General features: G+C 39.6%; 1 non-coding gene across 1 annotated transcript; it reads left to right on the forward strand.

Moving 5' to 3' along the window:
* The first annotated feature begins 1075 nt into the window (after positions 1–1075).
* On the forward strand, positions 1076–1182 carry LOC133049038 (U6 spliceosomal RNA). Its single transcript, XR_009691196.1, has one exon. It is a non-coding gene; the product is annotated as a U6 spliceosomal RNA (small nuclear RNA).
* The last annotated feature ends 14294 nt before the right edge of the window (positions 1183–15476 follow it).

Here is a 15476-nt window from a genome sequence, read left to right on the forward strand (position 1 = left end):
TGAGAGTGTCACCAGGGAACCTGCTAGTGGCCAGAGACTGCAGGAGTGGGCTGAGCATCCTCATAGCCAGAGTGCTTTATCTTCATGGTGGGTTGTTTCATGTGCTTTACAGACAGCTCTGTGATGAAGGTCTAACAGGATTTTCTTACTATGGCCAAAGATACTGAAATGCAGAGAGGTTAGATGACCTGCTTATGGGACAAATAGATCATCTAACAGACTGGAATTCAAATATTCTTTCAATTACACTAGCTTTCTGTCAGCTGAGGGATGTGGTTTCTCCTCATTTTGATTTCTGGAATTTCTTTGATAGGAAACAATGCCTTTTACTCTGTAATTGAGACAAGGTATAAAGTGAAATATTAGTCTGCCTCCCATTCTCACCAAACCATAAGTCATCTATATTAGCTCTCTTCCTGATAGCAATTTTGATGATGGGGGAGGGCAGCAGAAAGAGATACTGGACACCAAGATCCTGAAGTGATGAAAGGGAAAGAAAGAGAAACTGCCAAAGTTGTTATGTGAAAACAAGAGTTTAGCTCCCAACATGCTTTCCTGTGACCCCCAGGCCCCCAGTAATTTGCCTGTTGTCTTTTCATCTGTCCTATACTGGGAACCCTTCCTCAAGCATGATTTGTCTCCTCCAGCTTGAACCTTTGATCATGCTGTTTCTCCCAGCATCTCTACCTGCAAACAAGGCACCATTTTTCCATGTCCATTTCAGATCTTTCCTGATGCTCCTGCCTGGATTCCTTCTCTTTCTGTTTTGACTTTGATATAAAAGGTCTGAGCACTCTCGATGCTTTTGACACCTGCTGTATTGTGCTTTGAACTGACGTAGAGTTCTTATATGATTCCCCCACTAGAGCTCAGAGGACAAGGCCTGTGTCTCAGTCTCTCAAGGATGTATATATATACACACTTATTTCAAACATGTAGTAAGTCAGTGCTCAAAGAAGAGGGGTCCTCCTGAGTTTTGACTAGAATTCATGATGTTGCTTAAGGTCAGTCCTGCTCCATGGGTAGCCAAGTTATGAGGCCATAATAAGCACCTGCACCTTAGAAGATGGGCTGAGTGCTCGCTTCGGCAGCACATATACTAAAATTGGAACGAAACAGAGAAGATTAGCATGGCCCCTGCGCAAGGATGATACGCAAATTCGTGAAGCGTTCCATATTTTTTTGAAAAAAAAAAAAAAAAAAAAAGAAGATGGGCTGAGTGTCCTGAGTGAGCTGCTTGGACCTTGAAGAAGGGCTTGGTGGCAGAGAAGACTTCTTGAAAGAGATTGCCTAGGTCCAAATATTTGACTGTCTGAGGCTCTTCTCCAAGTCCGTGGCTTACTCCTTTGGAGGAAGGTTCCTGTTGAAATAATTAGCTGTAGTGACTGTCCTTGGTGATATAGTCGGGGGAAGACTGTAATCTCTGACTCTAAAGTACAGCTCCTCAAACACTCTTTACTCTGAACACACTGACTTCTTTGCAGCCAATGTTTGGATGTCTCTGACTTGTGAACTTTACTTTTCAAAATGACCTCAGTGTGGTGTACTTGAGGTGGAGGTGTTTCTAAGTGCAAACAAGGATCCTAAGATGTCTCAGCAGCTCACTGAATATGCATAGTGCTTAGCAGCTTACAGAACAGTCTTTTACACATCTTACCTCATGTGGCCTCTAGAGTTACTTCCAGAAATAAGTAGGGCAGGGATTATTACATCCTCTTCACAGATGAGGCTCAGAGCCCAAGAGCCTTGTTGATTGCATGGCTGATGAGGGACAGGGAAGATTCTGGAGCCCAGAATTTTATTTTACTAAGTCTGGGGCTATTTCTTCTATCCTCCAAGCATCCTAGATTTTGCCTACCACCACCACCACCAAAATGAAAAGGACTGGATGGCCAGGAGGTAAAATAAACAAATAAAACTGGAAAGAAGAGAACAAAAAGTGAAGCTGTCTGAGAATATGCAAACTAGAACCAGTCCAGAGAGGAACATATTAACTTCATTTTGGCAGATAATTTTATTTTACTTACTTATGAAGATAATGAGAAGTACACACAGGAGTGATACAGGTGTCTCCTCTATCTATACTTCTTCCTTAATCTGCTGCTTAGTCGCTCAGTTGTGTCCAACTCTTTGTGATCCCATGGACTGTAGCCCACCAGGCTCCTCTGTCTATGGGATTCTCCAGGCAAGAATACTGGAGTGGGTTGCCATCTGATACCAGCATTCATTTCCCAGTAGAAGAGTTATTCATAGAAATGGCCAGTACTGCTTTCCCAGCTACTCGTGCGGACAGGGTGTGAACGTATGACTTAATCCTGGTAAATATGACCAGAGGATGAGTCTGCTGAGAGTCTTCTGGAAAAGGGAGGAAAACCTTATATAAAGAAATATAAAAGGAAAATCTTCCCTCCTACTTTTTGGGTAGATCATGGAGGATATAATGTCTGAAGCTGCAGCAGCTGCTTTGAGGTTGTGAAGAGAGAAGTTTAAGTGCTGAGGATTGTAAAGCAGGAAAACAATAGAAAATATGCAACTTTTATCTTATTTTTTAAAGCCGTTCATTTCCCAATGTTGCAGCCACTCTACCTCTAGATATTGTCATGTGAACTAATGAATATTCTTATGGTTAAATCCATTTTTAGGTGGATATTCTTTCTCTCTCTTTTTTGTCCACACCATACAACTTATGGGAACTTAGTTTCCCAACCAGGGATCAAACCTGGGCCATCAGCAGTGAAAGGGTAGAGTCCTAACCAGTGGACTTCCAGGGAACTGTCTAGGTGGATATTTTCTTATTTGAGGCTGAAAATATTCTAACAGATTCATAGAGTAATAGCCTGTGCTCAATAAAATCTCCATCTAGGATCCTGGCTCTGTAGGACTCTGTGGATCTATATTGAGAGGTTAATGCCCATCCTACACAATAAGCAAGAGCCTTGTCTAAGAGCTATGAAAGTCCTGAGTCTTTGAAGCCGGAGCACTGACTCTAAGACCCTATACTACCAGAGAACTAACCCTAGGGAATATCAAATAGTCAGAATCCAACAAAGGAAACCTCTTGAATACAAGTGGCATCACCCAACCACCAGCCTGTGCAGGACGCCTTATCTAAGCAACAAACAAAACAAAAATACAAACCAAATTATCAGCAGACAGGATTACCACCTCACTCAGCCTTCGTCAGAGGAAAAACAAACAACCAAGCAAAAACTCAGCACAAATCTCACAAATCTTATACAAACCACTGGACCCAACTTAGAAGGGCAGAAACCAGAAGGAAGAAATAATTCAACCTTGAAATCTGGGAAAAGGAGGCCTCAAACACAATAAGTTAAAAAAATAATGAAAAGGCAGAGAAATACTACACAAATGAAGGAACACACTAGAAACACAGAAGTCCAAATAAATGAAGAGGAAACAGGCAATCTACCTGAAAACAACTTCAGAATAGTGATAGTAAAGATGATCAAAAACCTTGAAAACAAAATGGAGAAAATGCAAGAATCAATAAACAAAGACCTAGAAGAACTAAAGAATAAACATACAGAGACAAACAACACAATTACTGGAATTAAAAATACTCTAGAAGGAATCAATAGCAGAATATCTGAAGAAGAAGAATGAATCAGTGAGCTGGAAGATAAAATGGTGGAAATAATTTCTGAAGAGCAGAATAAAGTAAAAAAAGAATGAAAAGAACTGAGAATAGTCTCAGAGACCTCTGGGACAGTATCAAACACACCAACATTCAAATTATAGGGATCCCACATGTCCCTGGTGGCTAACACAGTAAAGAGTCTGCCTACAATGTGGGAGACCTGGGTTCAATCCCCTGGTTGAGAAGATCTCCTGGAGTAGGAAATGGCAACCCACTCCAGTATTCTTGCCTGGAAAATCCCATGGACGGAGAAGCCTGGTAGGTTACAGTCCATGGGGTCGCAAGGAGTTGGACACGACTGAGCGACTTTAATTTCACTTTCAGAAGAAGAAGAGAAAAAGAAAGGGTGTGAGAAAATTTTTGAAGAGATTATAGTTGAAAATTTCCCCAACATGGAAAAGGAAAAGGTCAATCAAGTCCAAGAGGCACAAGGAGTCCCATATAGGGTAAACCCAAGGAGAAACACACCAAGACAGATACTAATCAAACTAACAAAGACTAAACACAAAGAAATAATATTAAAAGCAGCAAGGGAAAAGCAACAAATAACATACAAGGGAAACCCCATACCCTTAACAGCTGATCTTTCAGCAGAAACTCTGCAGGCCACAAGGGAATGGCAGGCTATATTTAAAGTACTGAAAGGGAGAAATCTACAACCAAGATTACTGGACCTGGCAAGGATCTCATTCACAATTGATGGAGAAATAAGAAGCTTTTCAGACAAGCAAAAGTTAAGAGATTTCAGTACCACCAAATCAGCTTTACAGCAAATGTTCAAGGGACTTATATAGTCAAGAAATACAAGAGAAGAAAAAAGATCTGCAAAATCTACCCCAAACAATTAAGAAAATGGCAATTGGAACATATATATCAATAATTACTTTAAATGTAAATGGATTAAGTGCTCCAACCAGATGACACAGACTGACTGAATGGATACAAAAGTAAGACCCATATATATGGTGTCTATAAGAAACTGACTTCAGACCTAAAGACACAAATACTGAAACTGAGAGGATGGAAAAATATATTCCATGCAAATGGGAAGCAAAAGAAAGCTGGAGTAGCAACCCTCATATCACACAAAATAGACCTTAAAATGAAGAAAATTATAAAAGATAAGAAAGGACACCATATAATGATAAAGGGATCAATCCAAGAGGAAGACATGCTGCTGCTGCTAAGTCGCTTCAGTCGTGTCCGACTCTCTGCGACCCCATAGACGGCAGCCCACCAGGCTCCCCTGTCCCTGGGATTCTCCAGGCAGGAACACTGGAGTGGGTTGCCATTTCCTTCTTCAATGCGTGAAAGTGAAAAGTGAAAGTGAAGTCGCTCAGTCGTGTCCGACTCTTAGTGACCCCAAGGACTGCAGCCTACCAGGCTCCTCCATCCATGGGATTTTCCAGGCAAGAGTACTAACAATTGTAAATATCTATGCACCCAACATAGGAGCACCTCAATACATAAGACAAACACTAGCAGACATAAAGGAAGAAATTGACAGTAACACAATAATAGTAGGAGACACTCCACTCACACCAATGGACAGATCATCAAAACAGAAAATTGATGAGTAAACAAAAGTCTTAAATGATACATTAGATGAGATGGAGCTCATTGATATCTTCAGAACATTCCATCCAAATGCAGACGGATACACCTTCTTGTCAAGTACACATGGAACATTTCCAGGATAGACCACATATTGGGTCTCAAATCAAACCTCAGTAAATTTAAGAAAATTGTAATGATATCAAGCATCTTCTCTGATCACAATGCTATGAGGCTAGATATCAATTACAAGGAAGAAAAAAAACTGTAAGAAACACAAACACATGGAGATTAAGCAACACATTTCTAAATAACCAACAGGTTACTGAAGATATCAGAAGGGAAATAAAATAATTTCTAGAAACAAATGTCAATGAAAACACAACTCAAAACCTATGGGATGCAGCCAGAGCAGTTCTAAGAGGAAAGTTTATAACAATACAATCCTACCTCAAGAAACAAGAAAAGCATCAAATAGAAAACCTAACTTTACACTTAAAACAACTTAAAGAAGAAGAAGAAGAAAAAAAAAAAAAACAAAATTAGTAGAAGGAAATAAATCATTAATATCCAAGCAGAAATAAATGAAAAAGAAGTGGGGCAAAAAAAAAATAGTAAAGATTAATAAAACTAAAAACTGGTTATTTAAGAAGATAAGCAAAACTGACAAACCTTTAGCCAGACTCATCAAGAAAGAAAGAGAGAAGAATCAAATCAACAAAATTAGGGGAAAAGAGGAGAGCTTACAACAGACAATGCAGAAATACAAAGGATTTTATAATTATAACTATATAACTATTTTGAACAACTATATAGCAATAAAATGGATAGCCTGGAAGAAATGGACAGATTCTTAGAAAAGTTCAATCATCCAAAACTGAATCAGGAAGAAGTAGAAATTATGAACAATGCAGTTACAAGCACTGAAATTGAAGCTGTGATCAAAAAACACAAAAAACAAAAGCCCAGGACCAGAAGGCTTCCCAGGAGAATTCTATCAAACATTTACAGAAGAGCTAATGCCTATCCTTCTAAAACTCTTTCAAAAAACTACAGAGGAAGGAACACTTCAAAACTCATTCTACAAGGCCACCATCATCCTGCTACCAAAACCAGACAAAGACAACACAAAAACAGAAAACTACAGGCCAATATCATTGATGAACATAGATGCAAAAATCCTCAACAGAATTTTAGCTAACAGAATTCAGCAACACATCAAAAAGCTCATACACCATGATCAAGTTGGGTTTATTCCAGGGACACAAGGATTCTTCAATATGTGCCAATCAATCAATGTGATACACCATATTAATAAATTTAAAGATAAAAACCATATGTTCATCTCAGTAGATGCCTAAAAAGCCTTTGACAAAATTCAGCACCCACTTATTATTAAAACTCTTCAAAAATGGGCATAGGCGGAACCTACCTCAACATAGTAAAGGTCATATATCATAAGCCTATAGCAAACATTATTCTCAGTGGTGAAAAACTGAAAGCATTCCCCCTAAGATCAGGAATAAGACAAGGGTATCCACTTTCACCACTATTATTCAACATAATTCTGGAAGTCCTAGCTACAGCAATCAGAGAAGAAAAAGAAATAAAAGGAATCCAGATCAGAAAAGAAGAAATAAAGCTCTCACTGTTTGCAGATGATGTGATACTGTACATAGAAAATTCTAAAGATAGTATCAGAAAATTACTGGAGCTAATCAGTGAATTTAGCAAAGTTGTATGATTTTGTTAAAATCATACACAGAAATCACTTGCATTTCTCTAATACTAACAATGGAAAATCAGAGAGAGAAATTTAAGGTATCAATCCCATTCACCACTGCAGCAAAAAGAATTAAATATCTAGGAATAAACTTACCTAAGGAGACAAAAGAACACCAAAAGACAGACAAAATTATAAAAAGACAAAAAAGACAAAAGAACAGACAAAATTATAAGACACTAATGACAGAAATCAAAGATGACATAAACAAATGGAGAGACATTCCATATTCCTGAGTCAGAAGAATCAATATTGTGAAAATGACTATGCTATCAGATGCAATCTACAGATTCAGTGTGATCCATATCAAATTACCAATGTCAATTTTCATATAACTAGAACAAAAAATTTCACAATTCACATGGAAACACAAAAGACCCCGAATAGCCAAAGCAGTCTTGAGAAAGAAGAATGGAGCGGAGGAATCAACCTTCCTGACTTCAGGCTATACTACAAAGCTACAGTCATCAAGACAGTATGGCGTTGGCACAAAAACATAGAGCAATGGAACAGGATAGAAAGCCCAGAAATAAACCCATGCATCTATGGGTACCTTATTTTTGACAAGGGAAACAAGAATATACAATGGGGCAGAGACAGCCTCTTCAATAAATGATGCTGGCAAAACTAGACAGCTCCATGTAAAAGAATGAAATTAGAACACTTGATAATACCATAGACAAAGATAAACTCAAAATGGGTTAAAGACCTAAATGTAAGACCAGAAACTATAAAACTCTTAGAGGAAAACATAGGCAGAACACTCGATGACATAAATCAAAGCAGGATCCTCTATGACCCACCTCTTACAGTAACAGAAATAAAAAGAAAAGTGAACAAATGGGACCTGATTAAACTGAAAAGCTTTTGCACAGCAAAGGAAACTCTATGCAAGGTGAAAAGACAACCCTCAGAATGGGCGAAAATAATAGCCAATGAAACAACTGACAAAGGATTAACATCTGAAATATACAAGCAGCTTATACAACAATGCCTGAAAAGCAAACAACCCAATCAAAAAGTGGGAAAAAGACCTAAACAGACATTTCCCCAAAGAAGACATACAGATGGTTAACAAACACATGAAAAGATGCTCAACGTCGCTCATTACTAGGGAAATGCTAATCAAAACTACAATAAGATATCACCTCACACCGGTTAGAATGGCCATCATCAAAAAGTCTACAAACAATAAATGCTGGAGAGGGTGTGAAGAAAAGGGAATGCTCTTGCACTGTTGGTGGGAATGTAAATTGATACAGCCACTACAGAATACGGTATGGAGATTCCTTAAAACCTAGGAATAAAACCACCATATGACCCAGCAATCCCACTCCTAGGCATATACCCTGAGGAAGCCAAAATTGAAAGAGACACATGCATCCCATTGTTCACTGCAGCACTATTTACAATAGCTAGAACAAGGAAGCAACCTAGATGTTCAAAGACAGATGAATGGATAAAGAAGTTGTGGTACATGTACACAATGGACTATTACTCAGCCATAAAAGGTAGCACATTTGAGTCAGTTCTGATGAGATGGATGAACCTAGAACCTATTATACAGAGAGAAGGGACTCAGAGAAAGATAAATATCATGTTTTAACACACATATATATATTGAATCCTCTTGCCTTGAGAACCCCATGAACAGTATGAAAAGACAAAAAGATAGGATACCGAAAGATGAACTCCCCAGGTCAGTAGGTGCCCAGTATGCTACTGGAGATCAGTTGAGATATAACTCCAGAAAGAATGAATGTATGGAGCCAAATCAAAAACAACACCCAGCTGTGGATGGGACTGGTGATAGAAGCAAGGTCCAATGCTGTAAAGAGCAATACTGCATAGGAACCTGGAATGTTAGGTCCATGAATCAAGGCAAATTGGAAGTGGTCAAACAGGAGATGGCAAAAGTGAACATTGATATTCTAGGAATCAGCAAACTGAGATGGACTGGAATGGGTGAATTTAACTCAGATGACCATTATATCTACCACTGTGGGCAGGAATCCCTTAGAAGAAATGGATTAGCCATCATAGTCAACAAAAGAGTCCGAAATGCAGTACTTGGATGCAATCTCAAAAACGACAGAATGATCTTTGTTCATTTTCAAGGCAAACTGTTCAATATCACGGTAATCCAAGTCTATGCCCCAACCAGTAACACTGAAGAAGCTGAAGTTGAAAGGTTCTATGAAGACCTACAAGACCTTTTAGTACTAACACCCCCAAAAGATGTCCTTTTCATTATAGGCGACTGGAATGCAAAAGTAGGAAGTCAAGAAACACCTGGAGTAACAGGCAAATTTGGCCTTGGAGTACAGAATGAAGCAGGGCAAAGGCTAATAGAGAGTTCTGCCAAGAGAATGCACTGGTCATAGCAAACACCCTCTTCCAACAACATAAGAGAAAACTCTACACATGGACATCACCAGATGGTCAACACCGAAATCAGAATGATTATATTCTTTGCAGCCAAAGATGGAGAAGCTCTACACAGTCAGCAAAAACAAGACCAGGAGCTGACTGCGGCTCAGATCGTGAACTCATTATTGTCAAATTCAGACTTCAATTGAAGAAACTAGGGAAAACCACTAGACTATTTAGGTATGACCTAAATCAAATGCCTTACGATTATACAGTGGAAGTGACAAATATATTCAAAGGATTAGAACTTCTTTATTTATTTGTGTATGGTTTTTCCAGTGGTCACGTATGGATGTGAGAGTTGGACTCTAAAGAAAGCTGAGCACCAAAGAATTGATGCTTTTGAACTGTGGTGTTGGAGAAGACTCTTGAGAGTCCCTTGGACTGCAAGGAGGTCCAACCAGTCCATCCTAAAGGAGATCAGTCTTGGGTGTTCATTGGAAGGACTGATGTTGAAGCTGAAACTCCAATACTTTGGCCACCTGATGCGAAGAGCTGACTCATTGGAAAAGACCCTGATGCTGGGAAAGATTGAGGGCAGGAGGAGAAGGGGACGACAGAGGATGAGATGATTGGATGGCATCACCAACTCAGTGGTGATGGGTTTGGGTGGACTCTGGGAGTTAATGATGGACAGGGAGGCCTGGCATGCTGCGGTCCATGGGGTCGCAAAGAGTTGGACACAACTGAGTGACTGAACTGAACTGATATGGAATCTACAAGAATGGTACTGAAGAACTTATTACAGGGCAGCAATGGAGAAACAGACATAGGAATAGACTTATAGACATGGGGAGAGGGGAAGAGAGGGTGAGATATATGGAAAGAGTAACATGGAAACTTACATTACCATATGAAAATAGATAGCCAACGGTAATTTCTCTATGGCTCAGGAAACTCAAACAGGGGCTCTGTATCACCCTAGAGGGGTGGGATGGGGAGGTAGATAGGAGGGAGGTTCAAAAGGAAGGGGATATATGTATACCTAAGGCTGATTCATGTTGAGGTTTGACAGAAAACAGCAAAATTCTGTAAAGCAATTATCCTTCAATAAAAAAATAAATTTTAAAAAGTCCATCTCTTGTCTCAATGAATAGCTGCCTAATAATAACAAAAATCTTCTTCATATCCGTAATTAAATTAAAAAATGAGGGGCTTTCTGAATTTTGTTTATTAAAATACTGCTAGATAAGTGGCATTGACTTGAAATTAATGTCATGTCATTCATTACTAGCTCCTTGTTGATGGAGACATTCAGATCTGCATCTTTTTGTTTATATATTCTTGCAGGATTTTGTTTTATTCTTACCTATTTTATTTGTGTAATCATCACTCAGAATTTTTCCCATCCTCAGATAATTTTATATACACTTTAAATTTCTGTAACTCAGTAATCCAAGAATTTGAACTTCCTTGCAACTGTAATATTATGTCTTTGCCACATTTCCCAGCAAGGAAGAAGTAAAAAATGTTCTCATTTTCTCTGCAGTAGTATAAGGAGGCTACCAAAGCAATGAAGCCTGTGGGAAGGCAGGAACAGGAGGTCTCCGATCTCTCAGTCTCATGAATGAATGTCCCACTATATAACAGCAAATACCACGTTTGGGAGACAAAAGACAGAAAGCAAAGAGAACGTGATACGTGGAAACTGCAAATTGCCACTGATGTGATAAACTATAATCTTCTAAGAAGTCTCCATGGGTTAGTGTGCATGAGGAATGGTTTCTGGAAGGTCTGTCCTGAGTAAAGTTCACTGCCCCAGTGCTGGATTTGCACCTGGCTTAGCTCAGCGTTTGTGGGGTCCGCAGTACTTGGTAACGTGAAGTACTTTTGATGCACAGTTTGCCTGAGGTAAATAAATGTGCTGTGTGATCCAGAAGAGCATTACAAACCTGACAGTGATCTTTCACACTACATCTGTCTGACGGAAGAGCTCTTTGGACATTTCGAAGCCTCTTGCCACGTGTGTGTTTGTGTGAAAGAAGTTCTATAGCATAAAGCCAACTCACGAAACAGGGACTTTAGAGTGATAACGATAGCAAGCTAATGAGCAGGCCTCGTGGTAAATGATTCCCCTTTTCTTAAACCCAGCCACAAATGTGACTTTCCTGAAATTTTGCAGCCCTGCTCCTTGTGTTGTCTTCAGCAACTAATGATTTTGTTGCAAATGTCAGGGCTGCAATAAGTTCAGTTTTGTCCTAGCGAGTGGGAGACTGATAAGAAACAGTGAAGAATCACTAATAGCTTTGGCAACAAAACGTGACAAGGCGCATATTACTGGAGGCAATTACACACATCTCAGGGGCATTCAATAGACTCTAGCTCTGACTTGAATGACCCAAGAATCCACTTGCCCTTTTCGTTTTCTCTGATATCTCCAAGTAATGAAAATATTGAGAAAGTTATTGTAACTGTAAAATTGCAGCAGAGCTCCTTTTTTAAAAAAATAAACATTGATTTATCTTGTGACTTGGAAAACGGTTCATTACTCTTCAAAGGGAAAACAGAACCAAGATAGTGCAACTAGCTCATTTTGTCTGGTTTACCTCGCACCAAACCATTCCAGCATCAGCTCAGGAGGGGTGGGTTTTACTTTACCACCTTTGAGGAGGGAGTTAGTTTCACATGCAGTTTTCAGAAAGTCTCTGAAGACTCTGAAGTCTCTAATTTTATTGATGCAGCTTATGGAGAAGGTCTTAGTACCAGTGGTAAAGAACCCACCTGTCAATGCAAGTAGACATAAGAGATGGCAGATTCGCTCCCTGGCTCGGGAAGATCCCCTGGAGGAGGGCACGGCAACCCACTCCAGAATTGTTGCCTGGAGAAGCCCATGGGCAGAGGAGCCTGGCAGGCTGCAGTCCATAGGGTTGCAGAGAGTCAGACACGACTGAGGTGACAACATGCAGCACACATGAAGACTTTGGAAAAGCTTTCCTGAATTAGATGAGAAAATATTCATAAAACATCAATGTAGTCACAAAACAATTATCCACATAAGTTGGCCCCTTCTTTTATCAAGCAACTGAGCTGTCTTTACAAGGCAAACTTGAGCTCTCCTCCCTCTGAGTCTGCAGCACCTTTAATCACATGCTACTGTAGGACTCATGATGTTTATCTAGAGATGGCAGGATGGGTGTAGATTTGTTCTTTGAGGGAAAGAGAATGTAGGGAGGGAAGGGCAAATTTAACCTCTCAGTAAGTATTTAGGTGGTGGAGAAAGAAGCAAAGCCAGTTAAGAAGAGCAAGAAGGAATGGTCAGAGAACAGGGGTGCAGTGAGAGGGAGGTGTGTTTCATCACTGACATTGAGAGGAGATTTCAAGCTGGTTGTCTTCGATGATGAAAGCATCCCAGGGCAGACAGGAAGGGTGCCGGCAGGGTGATCGTTTGTTCCCTCTTGTTCCTCTTAGTGTCCTTGTTGTTGTCAGACTCTTTGTGACCCCATGGACTGCAGCGTACCAGGCTTCCCTGTCTTTCACTGTCTCCTGGAGTTTGCTCAAACTCATGTCCATTAAGTTGGTGATGCCATCCAACCATCTCATCCTCTGATGCTCCTTTCTCCTCTTGCTGTCAATCTTTCCCAGCATCAGGTCTTTTCCAGTGAGTTGGCTCTGCACATTAGGTAGCCAAAGAATTGAAATTTCAGCTTCAGCATCAGTTCTAACAATGAATATTCAGGCTTGATTTCCTTTAGGATTGACTGGTTTGATCTCCTTGCAGGCCAGGGGACTTTCAAGAGTCTTCTCCAGCACCACAATTTGAAAGTATCAATTCTTTGGCACTCAGCCTTCTTTATGATCTAACTTTTACATCTGTACATAACTACTGGAAAATTCATAGCTTTGACTATCTGGCAAAGTGATATCCTTGCTTTTTTTTTTTTTTTTTTCTTTTTACTTTATTTTTTTTATTGGAGGATAATTGCTTTACAGAATTTTGCTGTTTTCTGTCAAACCTCAGCATGAATCAGCCATAGGTATACATATATCCCTTCTGTTTTGAACCTTCCTCCCATCTCCCTCCCCATCCCACCCCTCTAGGTTGATACAGAGTCCCTGTTTGAGTTTCCTGAGCCCTACAGCAAATTCCCATTGGCTATCTATTTTATACCTGGTAATGTAAGTTTCCATGTTACTCTTTCCATACATCTCACCCTCTCCTCCCCTCTCTGCTTTTTTAATATGCTGTCTAGTTTTATCATAGCTTTCCTCCCAAGGAGTAAGTATCTTTAATTTCATGGCTGCAGTCACTGTCTGCAGTGATTTTGGAGCCCAAGAAATAAAATCTGTCACTGTTTCCAGTTTCCCTCCATCTTTTTGCCATGAAGTGATGAGACCAGATGCCATGATCTTGGTTCTTTGAATGTTCAGTTTCAAGTCAGCTTTTTCACTTTCCTCTTCCACATCATCAGGAGGCTCTTAAGTTCCTCTTCACTTTCTGCTATTAGAGTGGTATGATCTGCATATCTGAAGTTGTAGATATTTCTCCTGGCAATCTTGATTTCAGCTTGAGATTTATCCAGCCCAGCATTTTGCATGATGTACTCTGCATATAAGCTTAATAAGCAGGGTGACAATATACAACCTTATCACACTCCTTTCTCAGTTTGTAACCAGTCCATTGTTCCATGTCTGATTCTCACTGTCGCTTCTTGACCTGCAAACAGGTTTCTCAGAAGACAGGTGAGTTGGTTTGGTATTCCCATCTTTCTAAAGAATTTTCCAGTTTGTTGTGATCCACACTCAAAGGCTTTTGTGTAGTCAGTGGAGTAGCAGTAGATGTTCTTCTGAAATTCCCTTGCTTTCTCTGTGATCCAGTGAATGTTAGCCATTTGATCTCTGGTTCAGTGTTCTCCCCTTACTCTTTCTCTGATAGCTCTTGCATTTCCCTAGAAGGAAATGCTGTTGTTTACAATGGGTAGTTAAATTTCTAATAAACCACAGGCATCTTTTTTCTGAATAATTCTAAGTAAATTTATGGTTGTCTACATTGGAAATTTCTCACTGAACACCAGTGAGTAGGGCAGTGATATGTGTTATTCACTAGAATAAAGACTGGATGATATGGGGCATAGTCAGGCTCACATATATTCTCTTGTACTGACAAGAGATTATTGTGCTTGAAAAGATCACTAAGATCTTTGGATACTGACTCCTCTCATTGCTGCTTTCTCTTTCTGATCTGGGCCCTACCTGGTCCCCCTATTGTGGATCTTACCAACTTTTCTTCATTTCCTCTTTTTTCTCCACCTTCCATAGTTCAGAACTTTATTAAAGGGTGAGAAAAATAATGGCTTTCCTATTCACATAGTCTTCCAAATAGCTTTGTCTTTCATCTGGAACTTTGATTTGAAACTCTAAAACAAGAATATAATTACTTGGTCTCTGGTCTTGCTGAGATAAAGGATGAGATGTTCAGTGGCTGGGAAATGTGAATATCAGAGGAGTAAGGTGATAAATCACTATATAAAAATATTATTTACTCATCAAGATAACATAGAATCATAGATGCTAAGGCAGGGGAGAGTTTCAAGAAGGAATGTGAAATAAGTACAACAACTTTATGCATAAAGTTGAGCGAAAATGAAGATAAATATTAGGTTTCACAAACTAGCAACAACTGAAATTTCTACATTATTAGACCAAAGGGGACTGAAGTCCGATTACAGAAAATTGGAAAGAATAGGGGATGAAGAGACAAAGATAGGCTCTTGGGATTTTAGAGGCATAGATATTCCAGTAGACCTTCTCGTAAAATACAACTGTGTCTTGAAAAATTGCAACACTTTTCAGTGCATTCCTGCATTTATTACAAATCTTGGGAGTCTCCAAGAGGGTGTGATAGATTAGAACAGTGATCAAGAGCTCTGTGTGTGGTTGCATAAACTTTATATGCCCCAGATCTGGAGGGTGACATTCACGCTGTAGGTGTGTGAATGCCACCTTCTACAGTTTTCAGGGACTGTGGCAATGGGAGTAGTGAAAGAAGAATAGTGAGCTGAACATTAAGTGAGGACAAAAGTAGTGTTTTCCTGAGAGCAATGCCATACTGTG

This window comes from Dama dama, chromosome 29 (assembly GCF_033118175.1).
Source record: "Dama dama isolate Ldn47 chromosome 29, ASM3311817v1, whole genome shotgun sequence".
NCBI classification, from domain to species: Eukaryota; Metazoa; Chordata; class Mammalia; order Artiodactyla; family Cervidae; genus Dama; species Dama dama.